Source organism: Lagopus leucura, unplaced genomic scaffold (assembly GCF_019238085.1).
Source record: "Lagopus leucura isolate 7727_CA_CO unplaced genomic scaffold, USGS_WTPT01 Super-Scaffold_73, whole genome shotgun sequence".
NCBI classification, from domain to species: domain Eukaryota; kingdom Metazoa; phylum Chordata; class Aves; order Galliformes; family Phasianidae; genus Lagopus; species Lagopus leucura.
In genome coordinates, this window is record NW_024962252.1 from 78,733,734 (window position 1) to 78,746,946 (window position 13,213).

Below are 13,213 nucleotides of genomic sequence, written 5' to 3' on the forward strand. Positions count from 1 at the left end.
CATTTCCCTCTCAGGCTAGTTATGAGGTTGATGTGAAGCCTCAGTTCTGCTTTCTTGCCTTTCCAAAGCAAAGTAGCACCTAGCTTAGTGTGCAGGGTGTCCTGGTCATACTGGGCATTCGGTGCTCTCTGTGAGATAGGGAAATGTTATCTCTTATTATGTAGACAGTGATTGCAGCACAAAGTAAACAAGCCTCAGACCCTCAGAGGTAGTTTGATGCCTGAATCTAGATGGTCTCAAGGTCATACAGGCTTTGTATATTTCTAAAGCTTGAGGCTGTTGTGATTTTGTGCCTGGATGCAGACTTGTGTTGCAGGCAGAGATGGGATCTGTGTGTCCTAGGCTGGTGGCTTAGCTGCTGGACCAGACTGCCTTTCCTAATCTTCTGTTCAGATCTCTGCTTTCAACCTGTCTGTTCTGAATGATGAAAACCACTGTGGTTTTATGCTGAAGTGCTGCCTCGAAGCTTGAAAAGGCTGCTTGGGTATGGGAGGTCTGCTTTGTTGAACTTCTGCCTTGTGGGAACACAAAGCCCGTGTTACACTGTGAGGTGAGCAGTGTTCAACATGCAGTCACCCCAAACCACTTCACTGCCTAAGTACTGCACTGTGGGATTATGGTGGTATTAGCACAGATAGAAGCCATTTTCAGGCTGTGTTTAGCAGGAAGTTCCTCAGGGGGGAATGGACACAGTAAGCAAACAACAAAGTAAAAAGGGAAATGTTTCTACCACCTATTGTGTCATGGATGGACATATGTATTACATATGTATGTATGTGTAAACCCAGAGTTTAATAAGGGCACAGAGGAATTCCTGGTAATTAGCATACTGGATTTTGCCTGGGTTAGAGACTTTTCTAAATATGCATACTAAATATTCTGCTTTATGCCATCTGGCTGGCTTTTAAAAGTGAGAAAAGGCACTCATCTCTGGCTTTGAATCTGCCTGTGAGTTGTGGAGGACAGCCTGTAGATATTTTTGCTGGGGATTTTGGAGAAAAAAAAAAAAAAAAACAACATGGCACAGAGTATCTCTGTTCCCTCCCACTGCAAGGTTTATTGATGCTGTCTGCAGATTTGTGTTTGTTTTACTGCTGGTAGTTAGAGCTGGTGATCAAAGGCGAGTGTAGCTGAACCCATGAAGGGATGTAATTGGTTGGACTCTTTGAGTCCTCTGTAACAATACTCAGTTTTGTTGTGTTAGGCCAGGCTCCACAAAGTATAAAACACTGTATGATTGCCGGGGCAGTTGGTCAAATGTTTTCTTCTCGTCTCAATTCCTTTTATACAGGAAACCAATATAGCTGGGAGCCCAGGGATGAAAGCTTTAAACCTGGAGGGTGCCTGGTACTTCCTGAGAACCTCACAGGGAAAACGTTCAGTCCCCAAACAGCCTTGCTGACAGATACGTTTTTATAGTCTGTTATTTTCTTTTTTCGTTCTTTGTTTCATTTGAATATAATAGGCTTTTTATTTTTAACTGCTCGTCTGTTCCTGCTGTTTATATCCTCATCCCAAAATCATAATTCTCTGGTTATTTTCTTTTTTCCTTTTTTGACATCATTTGGTTACTGTCTAACCATACTACAATGCCTGTATAGAAGGGACATGGTTTATTTTTTTTTACATTTTCCTCCCTGTCTTTTCAATAGAATCCCATATTTCAATTCGAACCAAAAAGTTGTAGCCTTATTTATAGGTCTTGAATTTTGGCAGTGATGTAAGTGTATTATATGCTTGTATGACTTCATGAGAGAAAAAGCTGGAACTGCAGATGAATATGTAAAAATGTTATTTTCCTGTTTGTTTTTATAATGCGTGAGATGGAGAAAAGACTTTAGGCCTGTGATAGCATAGTTATTTTATTTCAAAATCATCTGTTTATTCATTTAGACAGATAGATGGAGAACTTCCTGGCATTGCAGTCTTTAATTTGGACGAATATGCAACATAGGGTACTTGTGTTCATCTTATCCTGGCATTCATCTTATAAAATCCATTTCAGGGTAGTATCTGTGAGAGCCAGTTCCCCTCTCATGCTGCCCCTGCACAACCCCGTGTCCTCCAGCCATTGGGGGTTAAACAGCGGTGTTTGCTCAACTGCCCTGCACATACAAGTGGCTCTGCATGCTGCTGGGTCAGCATGACACAAATGTACCACCTCTGATACTCTGCAGCAGACCTTGTTGTGAGTTCTTGCCCACTGGCAGCAAAACAGACTGGAGAGCCGGAGTCAGGCTTTGCTCTCCATGCTGCCATTGCCTCCAAGTGACTTTTGGGCAAGTTTGTAAACCTGGTGCTTACTTTACCCTTCTCTAAGTTAGCAGTTGCAGTGCCTGCCTCCGAGAGTGTCTGAGAATAGAACTGGTGGGAAAAAAAAGTTTTTTGACCCAGAAAACCCGTTATACATACTTGCCTATAATTATTTAGCATAGAACATTACTTATTTACATGCATGTACAACATTAATTTAGCTTCCAATTTAATCATAACGAAAACCTAAATAATTAAAATCTTCATTACAGAATGTTTCCTCATCTCCAGGTCTGTCAAGGTTCAGTCATAATGCATCTTACTGTGAGATAGTTAAATGCTCCAGTTGGGGTTTGCTATTCTGTGGAAAAAAAGTATACTTTTTTTTTTTTAACTGAAATGGGATTTGCTGCTCAAAAGCTGTTTCAGGAATACCTTTCTGTTGCATAACTAAAAGAAGTACCTGGAAATGATTTTAAGCTGCTTGCGAAAGAACAGCCAGGCATCTATGACCTTATAATTATTAATTATAATGCAATTAATAATTATTATTATGATTACTTAACTCTTTTAAGTGTATATGTTCTTTTTATGTGCCTTCTTGTTCTTTTTATGTGCTTTCTTTTTTGCAGATTGATCACCTTAATTATGGTATGTCTGTTTGCATGTACTTAGTGACTATTAAAATGAAACCTGAAGTGCATTCTCAAACAAATTAGGAACTGCTTTGTATGTTTTGAGGCTATCTCAGTGGGAATGGACTAGAGTTTTTCATCTCCCTGTGCTGATGTAGTTTGGACTTTGCCATTCATTTGTCATTTTCCCAGACTTTTGACGGAAAATGCTCCCTCTGTTCTCAGTATTTTGACCATTACTGGTAATTGTCTAATGATTAACTCTTAGAGCAGTGGGGAAGAAAGCATATGCCATCATCCTGAAATGCTGAATTCTGCCAGCTCCTGAAAGGGATAAATCTCTAGAAATTTACAGAACAACGCATTTTGTAGCTGGATCATGTAATTTAATTTTCATGTTTCAGTCACTTTTCACAATTACCTGGGCAACTAGAAAATCCAGAAATCCCCACTGTATAGTCATCTGCTTGCAAGTCCCCACAGGAAACACCTGCAATACTGAATTAAATACAGATGCCATTTTATGATCTTTAAATAATAACTTGAAAGAATAAAATACCTATGGAATGGGTCTCAAAAATCCATTGAGATTAAGCCTAAATTTGAGCCCCACTTTGCTGAAGCCCTGCTTTGCACACGAGGTATGTCTACACAAGAAAGATGAGTCAAGTTTTGTGCTATTTTTCTCTTTTTCTTCCCTGGCAGTATTGGGGTCACTCGAGGCAGTCACTGCCTATGCTCACCCAGATGAGCAGTGCAACCGTTGTGTCCTTTCCTACAGCATTTTTGGCAATGTTCATGTAGAAGTGGACCAGATCTGATGAGCTGTCCGGCCTGAGCCTGTTGGCAGAGTTGAGACTCTGAAATATTGTGCAGTTCTTCCTCTCCCTCAGATAAGGCAGGAGCCTTCTTACCTCTGTTTACACTGCTATCTCCTGGGCAGTTTTCCCATTCTGCTTCAGCTGCTTTCCTCAGCAGAGCCTATTATGGGTACATCGCAAAACTTTTCCTTTTGTTCTTAGCTTGAGATCTCCATTACTGGGGAAGGATAGCTGAGGCTTTGGGATTAAGGAGACCTGAGTAGGTGTTTTTTTTTTTTTTCTTTCTTGTCTTAGTTCTTCATTCTTCATCACCAAATTGACCTATAAAGAGAAGTTATAACATTTGGCTGCCTCGCTGGCTCATGCATTGGTGTTTATAGCAGGTTTTGAGAATGTCCTTAGAAAATAAAGTGCTATTGGTGATGGTAGTGTAATACTATAGTTGTCTTAATTTTTGCATCATTTAAACAAGTTTTTAAGTTTTCTACACCTCAGAAATTAAATCACTTCTAATGTCATAACTAGAACTTGTTGTACACCAGTTACACACCAATTATTTGTGCCTTTCTTAGGCTAAAAGGAAACAAAAGTAAAGAAGTGGATAAAGATTCTGAATCAGAATTGATGTTGAACAGGTATTTCTTTACTCCCTTCAGTTTGATAAGCTGTCCCAGTTTTCTTCAGTCTGGTTGCTTTTATGTGGCTGTATCTATCATTATACGGCTGTTGTTTTTTTGTTTTGTTGTTGTTTGGTTTTTTTTTTTTTTTTTTTTAATTGCTGATAGTAGCTACTGAGACTTCAGGAACTTTATTTGCTTAACCTTGGATCTCTGTGAGAGAAGCTGGTTACTTTGAAGCTTTTAGCCTCCTGCATTTAGAAATGTTGAAAGAAGCAACTCTAAATTAGGGGGTTTATTGCAATTTTAAACACACAAGTAGATGCCTTCATTCTTACAAACAACTTCAAAAGGCTATAGAGTCTGGAGTATATCAACCGTATATTGGTCATTTACCATTAGTCAACTCACACGTGCCTATCTCTCCATCAAGATCTCTCTTCTTCAAATGCGTTCCCCTAAGACATTATGCTGGATAATTATGAAGCTGGGAGGAATCCCAATAATCTCCAGTTGTTATGTGCTGTAAGCAAGGACAAAATGGCCTCCTGACATTCTTTGGTCAGGACGTTGTGTTTTGTTACACGGGTGAGTCTCTGTGCTTATTTACATGCAATTGTCATTATACTTCAACCATGCAGTTTAAATTTTATGTTCCATGCTTCTCACAAAGATTGCTTAAAATAACAGATGCTAACTGTTGCGGACAGATTAGTTAATTTTATAACTAGTAAAACGGTAAAGTAATAAACATCAAAGTGGTTAGGTTCAAGGCCCAAGAATATGAAGAAGGAACAAATACTGTGTATATGCATTAATTGTATGCTATGACCATTCTCTTTGGTGTAGTACAGCCTGTGTGTCATCACCACTTAAATCTCCTATGCATGAGTTGTGCAGTTTCATTGGGCTTGCATCTCACTAGTCTATTTATTGGTTTTTGTTAGTGCTCTTGTTCCATAAAGTGAATTCTTTCTTTGGATGAGAAATACAGCAAAGGAACAAATGTGTTGCTTTAGAGGGGCAATATTCTTGTTCATATGCATAACGTATTATTTAACACTGGTTAGATATGTTGGTTTGCATGCCTTTTTTTTTGTTGTTTGTTTGCTAAAATACGTTTTGATTGCATGTGTAAAACATGAGAACTATTTTAGATGCATGTCTGTACATAAAGCAATTGAGTTAAACATACTTTTCTGTTCTTCTTGATGTTTCCTCTCTAGCCAACTATTATTACTTTTATGCATTACCGATGAGCCCACTCCCCATATAAATCTAGTGTCAAGCAAAATCTGACTGAAAATCTTATGTTAATGTTTAGGAGTTCATGTGCTCGTTATATAAGACAATTATGTTAAAAAGAAAAAAAGGGTAGATCACGGGATCTGCAGTTGTACAGGGAGGTATGTATGAAATACAGAGATTAACCCTGATTTCCCTAATTTCAATCACTATTTTAATCAAAGAACATCTTTTCTCTGTTCTGTCCTCTCTCTTTTGTTCTTTCTCATCTCAGATGCATGTTTTATGATGATAGTCCTAATAAAAATGTATGGCACCGAGACAATATATGGATTATCTGCAGGGAAAATGAAAACTTTCTTCTTTTTCTGTCAGCAGCCTGTATGGAGATAGAGATGCTTACAAGTGCCAAGACCAACTCAAGAAAAGCCTAGAGAATTTCCTTTCTACAAACCTTTCAGATCCACTTTTTTTTTTTTTTTTTTTTTTTTTTTTTTTGGCCTTAATTTATCTCTAGGAACAAATTGGGAGAAATCATTCCATGGTGATAAATGTGGCACAAATGTTCTGTAATTTCAGTCTTACTCTAGACAGAGATCACTAGTTTTCTTTATCTCCTGAAGTTGTCTTTATATTGAGATTGTCTAACGACACAATCTTCAGAGGACAGAAACAATATTATTACGCACATGGAAGACTTCCATTGTTTCCCCTGCTGCTCCTTTGGCTTGATGCTGTATGCAAGGATTAATTATAGGAAATCAGTGCTCCTGAACATAAACTAGGCTGAACTGCATTCTTCCTGTCTGCTATTGTTAGTAAGAGCATTGGAAAACTGCATAGCAGGTTAGTCATGAAGGAGAAAAAGTAGGATGATTTCCTTTTTTTCTCAGCTGTGTGAATTTTCACCTTCTGAAAGTAGGTTTATTTACACTGCAAATTATGTCAGCATTCATGAGAAGGATAATTTCATTATCTTCAATAAAATTCTATGGTGAAATAAAGCAAAAAAGTATAGGGTTTTTTTTTTTCAGTTTTATTTTTGTTTCCCTCTCAGCAATGGCATTCACTTTCAGTCTGGTGTGGGCTAAAAGAGGGAGCATTTGAATGTTTGTTCAGTCAGCATGGTAAGAATTTTTTCAAACCTTTATAATCCTTTTAGCTAAGGTGACTATTTAAATGTCAGAGAACTGCAATCAAATTTAGAACCAGATGAGTGGCTGGTTTCTTGATGCTTCAGAAATTGTTGTTTCAGAAGAAGTGTGAATATGGAAGTCCCTAGTATGGATGAAATGATTGTGCTTGGGATTGAGTCTAAGCTTTTGTTGTAGTTTAGAAGATACTTCAAGGGCAATTTTCTGGGTAGTTTCCTGAGCAATATGTCAAGTTGCCAAATGTTTTGAAGATTTTTCACTTCTAAATCATTTATCTTGTAACATAGTAGTAGCATTTCTGAGTTTCAGATAAGGCTGGTTTGTGTCCAAGAGACTAGTCAATCCAATTAAAAATTTTTATTCCATTTTTTTTTTCTTCTTATAAGGAAGAATGTTCATAAGGCATCCTTATAGGGTGGAGGCATAAACTGCAAAATGAAATGATTCAGAGAAGCATTTCATCGCTTTGATTAGGGTAAGAAAACTTTAACTCACTGTCTTGGTGCTTTAAAAAGTAACTATTCTAGAAGGATTTTTAGGTTAATGAGGCATGAATAAATGTAAGCTTTCCATGAAGAAATGAATAAAGTGATTGTATTTGCTGTGGCCAGACAGTGCATTAATATCTATTACTGCTATTCAAAAATGATCTTTTAATAAGCTTGTTGTGCAGGTGACCTGAGGCTCATATGAATTTCAGTCAAAAGTAGAGTCCTTTTCTGCATAGATGTGCTCATTTTTAGAGCAAAATTTGAAACAGTAGGCCTTCTGCAAAAGAAATGGGGAAACAAGGATTCATTTGGTAGAAGCATGAAATAGTTCTTTAACTGTAAAATGTGAACTAAAGACTTGTGCTACAACAAATGTTATTGACCTACATGCTTGGCAGAAAAGACTGGATGGATTTGGGATAGATGCTCATCTTAAGAATATATCTTTTCATGTCCTTATATTTTGTAGTTCTAGGCTGAAAATGACTCAAAAAATTAAAAGAAAAAGTGAAAATGGATTAAATTAACTAAGTGCTAATATCAGCAAGGCCTCATAAATTTTCTATCAAAGTAAAATTGGCAGGTTTTGTTCTAAAGAAATCAAGGCATCATTCAAAAAAGCATTTAAATTCACTGAAAATTGTTGGAAAAGAACATATCTAAAATACTCTGGCCATCATCAGCGTTTTATAATTGTGCTTGCGAGTCCAGTTTTCAAGGAATCATTTGAAATGTTCTCATAGCAACACACCAATCTCTTATTACTACTTGTATTCTGGAGGTGTCATTTGGTTTTGCCTCTTTCAAAACCATTGAATGTATTTAGGGCCTAAGATGAATATTTCAACAGTTCTGTAGGCTTTAAGGAGTAAAATCCCAAACAATCTTAAGTCAAATGTTTGAAGTCAAATGTTTGAAGTCATATTTCTAGTCTAGATTTTTTTTTTTTTTTGTTATAATTTTGGTGACTTGAAGCATTGCTGCATTACTTCCCAGGAGGCTGAAGTCTGATTTAGATGTGCTGGCCGAACTGCAGGAAACTGGAAGGGCAGCAAGAGCGCTGAAACATGCCACGAGAAGCTCTTTGAGGCCAGTGCGGTACTTCCCGTGGTACTAAAGCAACACCAGTTTTACTGCTGGAATTACTTGTGAAATCGTTAGAAGGTTTCAACATTATGTAGGTCAAATTTGCATGAGAGCATGGTTTATGTATGATGCCTGTTGCTTTAAAGTGCGGTGTAATGACTCGCCCATTGCCCGGCGGAGGGCTCTTTTTTGATGTTAAACACCCATGGCACTGAGGTGGAAGAAGCCTCAGTTGGCCAGTTTTTTTTTTTTTCCCTTGTGAAAAGTGCATTACAGTAGCGCATTAGTCATCCTTGCTTGATAAAAGCGGGAAGGATGAATGAGAAAGCAAAGCACAATGTTGAGCTCTCAAGGGCAGCTTACGTTTAAAGACTTTTAAAGTGTGTTGTAGGGAAGACGCTGCTGCTACTTGCGAGCTTTCTGACGAGCCCTTTGAAACACCAAAGCAGACAAGGTCTGTCTGCTCTGTGTAAGCACTCGTGAGCATATAGCGTTCTCTGGATGAGCTGGAGTTTTGTACTGGGCCACTACATTCTCCTTTTTCCCCAGCAGCGCAGTTAGCTGCTGCCCTCCAGCATGTTGCACAGCACGGTCGCGCTGCATGCCAACAGTGCTCGGAACAAATGAAAGGCTCTTTAAGTAATAATGACCATTGGCACTACATTGCATAAACGCTGCTAGTCTTTCTGTTTCAGGGTTCAGTAAATGACCGTTTGCACTATTTGATCAGGCCCGGAAATGCCAGATGTTAGGATCTGTTGGGGAAATAGCAGATTTGATGACTTATGGGAAGACTTATGCTCATGAAAGAAAAGCAGATGGTTTTGTAGTCTCACGTTGTTGCCAGGACAAATAGAAGAATCTCTTGGTGCAAAAGAATGATTTGAGCATCTGGTATGTTAGCTAGTTCCAGCAGGTTGAGAATGTTACATTCTTTTACTTCTAGAATCAGAAGTCACTCAGGTGTTAGCCAGGGTTGCAAGAAAGTAGCAAGGCTGTGGCAGTGAAGACAAGACCCCAGTGTGTTTAGCAGGAGATGCTGACAAAGCTGAAGGCACCAAGCTTGCACCTGTAAGTTGACGGGCTTAATGCTTGATCCTTCTTTCCCACATTGTTCATACAGCCTCCTTGGTTCTGTGGGCAAAGTGTCATAGTGTCTTAGTGACTTAAAACTGCCTCATGAATTCATTGGGATATCAGAAGTTCATTAGGAATATCAAGCATTTTTGCATGTACTGTGATTTATAGGTTTGCTTTTTTTTCTTTTTGTGTGACAATTTGATTATAATTTCAAGCTGTGATGTTTCACAAGAGGAAGAATTGCCCTTTGCTGTTTGAGTCCCCAATTCTCTGCCTTTTATTTGCTTTCCCATTGAAACTTGGGAACAAATGCCCCGAGAAATGGTGCAACAGCCTTTCTATGGCTTTAGAGGCCTAGACAAAGCAATGGAGAGAACATGCAACAGGGAACTTATGCACTAGGGAAACATGAGGAAGACATTCAGTTATTGTTGTTGGTTTTTTGTGTGTGTTTTCTGAGTAAAGCTACTATTGTAATTATATTAAACTGCAGGGCTCAGGCTTACGAGGTGTTCAGAACCCTCTGTTCCTTCTGACGACAGTAGGTCTGAAGAGTGGCAGTTCAGATTTTTTTCCTTCCCTCACAGCTGTATACCACAGTGAAATTTATTCCAAACCTGAGGTGGCTTTTTGATTAAACGTTTGGGATTTTAGGCCTCTAACTCTGCTTGCAAGACTAACTCCAAGAAAGATAATAAGGCATGAGAGTGAGTTCCTGCTTCAAGTGTGTGGAACTTAGACATTTGGGACTGGTTATGAAGCTTTTCTACTCCAGTTTTTCTGTTGCTGGCTTATCACTGTTTGTAGACTGTGTTTCTGTTACACTAAAATGTAATTGACTATGACTTGTGACACATCTTTCCTTTCAGGAGGTCACCTCTCTTTAAAGGAAAGGCATTATTTAATAAATTACAAGTGACGTGTTTCAAAACGTAAATTCCAGAATATGTATTAAACTTTGATATAAAATAATTAATATTATATGCAAGGGAATAATCAATTAATTTAATATTAGGCATTAAATTAGAATTAAGATGTCTTAAAAAAAGAAAGAAAGAAAAGTCCTTGGACATAACTTTAGAGGGCAAGATTTTATACTCTGTGTATGCTCTTTAAATATTTTGTTTTGAACTGAACGGCAGTGCCAAGAGCAGGTTTTGAGAATATCAAGCAGAACATCTCAAAATTCTGTTCTCTTAATTTTGAACAGACACAAAACTAAGCCACTCAGTTGCATATGTTTACTATGGTGAAGATAAAATGCAAATGTCTCCGGAATGTGATTGACAACAAAGGGAGTAATTAGGCAGTATCAGTGAACTATTATTTATGCATCTCACCTTAAAAGCCCATAAGGAGCAATAATCTGGTCTGAGGCATTGACAAGGAAAGTTGTGCATGTGATTTCTGTTTCAGAGGAACTGAGGGCAATAGGAAGGCAGATGCTAATTGAACAAGTTCCATAGGTGTGTGTATCACAAGTTGTCTCTAAAGTTACTGGAGTGACTTATCTCCTTTTTATGCCTCTAACACTGAAAATGGAGGAAAAACCCAAAGAACAGGGGGTGAAAAGTTTCATGTCACTGCTCTCAGTGCTGTCTGTTCTATATTACCTTTCGATCCTGATGTTCCGAAAGTTGCAGAATGACACTGTTGCTCAAAACTGGTTTTGTTCTTGGATTCTTCTGCTACTTGGAAAGGGCTTTTCGGTGAAGAAGAGAACAAGTACTTCTTCCACTAAAAGTGAGTGGGATGGCATTAATTGGTGATGCAGGCTACTACAGAAATCTACTTAATGGAATGTATCTGAGTTTCTACATCCTGTTCAGAAATGAAAAAATGAGAAAAAAAAAAATAGGTGTCAAACTAGAGTGATCTGAATGCAGGAAATTGATTTCAAAGGATGACTGGTGCTTTTTTTTATATGGGTGAGGATGGTTTTTGTTTTTTGTTTTAGTCTGTTTTTAGTCTGAATTGAAATATGAGCACGCTTGTAATCTTGCATGTAATAAAACAAAATGTGGAACCAAGATCTAGTACTCAGCAAGGAAAAAGCAACAATTTGTGACACAACTGCTTTCTATCAAAAGACATCATCGAAGGTGGATCTGGTCCTGTTTGAAAGCATGAAGTGTCATATGTCACTGTAAAGTGCTCTAAAATGGTCTCACAGGATTTCAGTACTTTGTCAAAGTCTTAAAAAGAGCTGAAAATGAGGGAAGTCCTAGCTGTAAACTTAAGCAACTGTGCAAGTCTGGGGATGGTTGGCATTAACATCAATTATCAGCTGACATCCTTGTTCAATATCTTTTTCACTGGCAAGATGCAAGACCTATTGTGACTGAAACTTTTGAAAGTAATAAATATTGAATAATAATAATAATAAAGAATAAAGTAATATTGAAATCAAATGAATATTGAAATAGATGTGTTCTTTGGGAAACTGCAAATCATTTTTGTCTTTTTTTTAGTTTATTTAGGCTCTTGAAAGGATGCTCTTTTCATTCAACAGAGATATATCTTTACAATAAGTACTTAGTGGTTTGCATGCTTCAGCTTTCTTCTTGGTGGTATCAGTGGTGGAATCTTTCCCTTAAATTTCTGCATTCTCCACCTATACTTTCAGGGGAAAAAAAAAAAAAGCATCATTAGATGTTGTTTGACTTGTGCTGAAGGTACGAATCATCCTTTTCATTGAAGTCTGAGAGACTGATCTGTTGTATCCAAGGACCTGAATTGGGAAGAAATAAGTACACAGTACTTATGGAAATGAAATGGAGAAAAATGCTAATGTTCTGGAGGGAAAACAATTAGCTGCTTGTTCAGGGAGATGTCATTAATCACTATCCTCTGCTTAGGACTCACAAAGAAAAGGGAAAGATCAAGAGGCGAGCTCTGAAGAGTTAACCATAGCACTGAGAGAAATTTGTCTATTGTTTCTCTATTAATATCATTCACCAACTTACCACTCATCACCTTTTCCAAGTAGTCTCCCTATAGTAACAAATGGCGCCATAGATAAGCCAGATGCAATCTCATCTCTGCTTTCTTTTCATAAACGTTTGACAGTTAGTGAAATAGAAAAATAAAGCAGGAGAAAGACATGTATGTTGTAGAAGCTGCATTTAGAGAAGGGGTCTCTGTTTTTGCTGTAACCTCTCTCTGCTGTCCGTTGGCCTCCAAACTTATGAAGTATGATTTGATTTCCTTAAAGGAGTTGTTCTGTGTTACTGTTTGCCTTCACAGCTATCTTGTTGATCCTGAACTTGTATTGTGAATATTGAAAGCGTGCTCTCAGAGCCGTAGGTCCATAGTTGGCCTCAGTTCCTTCCCACCTTTAGTTTATGGCTGTTTTTCATTTTTTGTTTAATTCCTTAACAATTTTTCTCAGGGACATATCTGTATATACTTACTACATATATGACGTTTATCTGTCTGTGGCATGGTGGAATGAAGATGTGAACTGCTTGTTTTTTTTCTGGAAATGTTGCTCCAAGTCTTTAAATTTAAATAATTCCTTTACTAGATAAAGTCACTATTTTTCCTTAAAATAAATCCATTGTTTTTCTCCTTTTTGCTCCAAGCTCCTTTCAGGTCAAGCTAACTTTAAAAGATGGAAAACATTTATTTCTTTATATAGGAAACAACTCTATGCTTTATTTACAGGTCACTTATTTCAGAAGGAGACTATTATCTGGTCTAACAATTACATCAAAGTATTTCCCATCTCATTTGAGAATTTAACTGTGTGAGTAGTCTCCTTGCTTTACATAAATACTAATGGCAAGACCTAAAAATTTGATGGCACAATGTGTAGGATGTTTGTGGAGA

General features: G+C 37.7%; 1 long non-coding RNA gene across 1 annotated transcript in view; it reads left to right on the forward strand.

Moving 5' to 3' along the window:
* Positions 1-7,101: 7,101 nt before the first annotated feature.
* LOC122191870 overlaps positions 7,102-13,213 on the forward strand; it is a 59,764-nt gene continuing 53,652 nt past the window's right edge. Inside the window, exon 1 of the long non-coding RNA XR_006182479.1 lies at positions 7,102-7,200. This is a non-coding gene — a long non-coding RNA (uncharacterized LOC122191870). The remainder of the gene's footprint in view (positions 7,201-13,213) is intronic.